Here is a 2270-nt window from a genome sequence, read left to right as displayed (position 1 = left end):
GGTGTGTGTGGCCGAAGCAGGGGCTTTAAATCGGGTAAAAGGGAGGTGGAGAGCCGCCTGGAGATAGGGGGCCGCTCCCAGGTGTGTGTGGCCGAAGCAGGGGCTTTAAATCGGGTAAAAGGGAGGTGGAGAGCCGCCTGGAGATAGGGGCCCGCTCCCAGGTGTGTGTGGCCGAAGCAGGGGCTTTAAATCGGGTAAAAGGGAGGTGGAGAGCCGCCTGGAGATAGGGGCCCGCTCCCAGGTGTGTGTGGCCGAAGCAGGGGCTCTAAATTGGGTTAAAAGTGAAGTGGAGAGCCGCCTGGAGATAGGGGCCCGCTCCCAGGTGTGTGTGGCCGAAGCAGGGGCTTTAAATCGGGTAAAAGGGAGGTGGAGAGCCGCCTGGAGATAGGGGCCCGCTCCCAGGTGTGTGTGGCCGAAGCAGGGGCTTTAAATCGGGTAAAAGGGAGGTGGAGAGCCGCCTGGAGATAGGGGGCCGCTCCCAGGTGTGTGTGGCCGAAGCAGGGGCTTTAAATCGGGTAAAAGGGAGGTGGAGAGCCGCCTGGAGATAGGGGCCCGCTCCCAGGTGTGTGTGGCCGAAGCAGGGGCTTTAAATCGGGTAAAAGGGAGGTGGAGAGCCGCCTGGAGATAGGGGCCCGCTCCCAGGTGTGTGTGGCCGAAGCAGGGGCTCTAAATTGGGTTAAAAGTGAAGTGGAGAGCCGCCTGGAGATAGGGGCCCGCTCCCAGGTGTGTGTGGCCGAAGCAGGGGCTTTAAATCGGGTAAAAGGGAGGTGGAGAGCCGCCTGGAGATAGGGGCCCGCTCCCAGGTGTGTGTGGCCGAAGCAGGGGCTTTAAATCGGGTAAAAGGGAGGTGGAGAGCCGCCTGGAGATAGGGGGCCGCTCCCAGGTGTGTGTGGCCGAAGCAGGGGCTTTAAATCGGGTAAAAGGGAGGTGGAGAGCCGCCTGGAGATAGGGGCCCGCTCCCAGGTGTGTGTGGCCGAAGCAGGGGCTTTAAATCGGGTAAAAGGGAGGTGGAGAGCCGCCTGGAGATAGGGGCCCGCTCCCAGGTGTGTGTGGCCGAAGCAGGGGCTCTAAATTGGGTTAAAAGTGAAGTGGAGAGCCGCCTGGAGATAGGGGCCCGCTCCCAGGTGTGTGTGGCCGAAGCAGGGGCTTTAAATCGGGTAAAAGGGAGGTGGAGAGCCGCCTGGAGATAGGGGCCCGCTCCCAGGTGTGTGTGGCCGAAGCAGGGGCTTTAAATCGGGTAAAAGGGAGGTGGAGAGCCGCCTGGAGATAGGGGGCCGCTCCCAGGTGTGTGTGGCCGAAGCAGGGGCTTTAAATCGGGTAAAAGGGAGGTGGAGAGCCGCCTGGAGATAGGGGCCCGCTCCCAGGTGTGTGTGGCCGAAGCAGGGGCTTTAAATCGGGTAAAAGGGAGGTGGAGAGCCGCCTGGAGATAGGGGCCCGCTCCCAGGTGTGTGTGGCCGAAGCAGGGGCTCTAAATTGGGTTAAAAGTGAAGTGGAGAGCCGCCTGGAGATAGGGGCCCGCTCCCAGGTGTGTGTGGCCGAAGCAGGGGCTTTAAATCGGGTAAAAGGGAGGTGGAGAGCCGCCTGGAGATAGGGGCCCGCTCCCAGGTGTGTGTGGCCGAAGCAGGGGCTTTAAATCGGGTAAAAGGGAGGTGGAGAGCCGCCTGGAGATAGGGGGCCGCTCCCAGGTGTGTGTGGCCGAAGCAGGGGCTTTAAATCGGGTAAAAGGGAGGTGGAGAGCCGCCTGGAGATAGGGGCCCGCTCCCAGGTGTGTGTGGCCGAAGCAGGGGCTTTAAATCGGGTAAAAGGGAGGTGGAGAGCCGCCTGGAGATAGGGGCCCGCTCCCAGGTGTGTGTGGCCGAAGCAGGGGCTCTAAATTGGGTTAAAAGTGAAGTGGAGAGCCGCCTGGAGATAGGGGCCCGCTCCCAGGTGTGTGTGGCCGAAGCAGGGGCTTTAAATCGGGTAAAAGGGAGGTGGAGAGCCGCCTGGAGATAGGGGCCCGCTCCCAGGTGTGTGTGGCCGAAGCAGGGGCTTTAAATCGGGTAAAAGGGAGGTGGAGAGCCGCCTGGAGATAGGGGGCCGCTCCCAGGTGTGTGTGGCCGAAGCAGGGGCTTTAAATCGGGTAAAAGGGAGGTGGAGAGCCGCCTGGAGATAGGGGCCCGCTCCCAGGTGTGTGTGGCCGAAGCAGGGGCTTTAAATCGGGTAAAAGGGAGGTGGAGAGCCGCCTGGAGATAGGGGCCCGCTCCCAGGTGTGTGTGGCCGAAGCAGGGGCT

Source organism: Centroberyx gerrardi, chromosome 12, assembly GCF_048128805.1.
Source record: "Centroberyx gerrardi isolate f3 chromosome 12, fCenGer3.hap1.cur.20231027, whole genome shotgun sequence".
Lineage (NCBI taxonomy): Eukaryota > Metazoa > Chordata > Actinopteri > Beryciformes > Berycidae > Centroberyx > Centroberyx gerrardi.
This window is presented reverse-complemented; position numbering follows the sequence as displayed.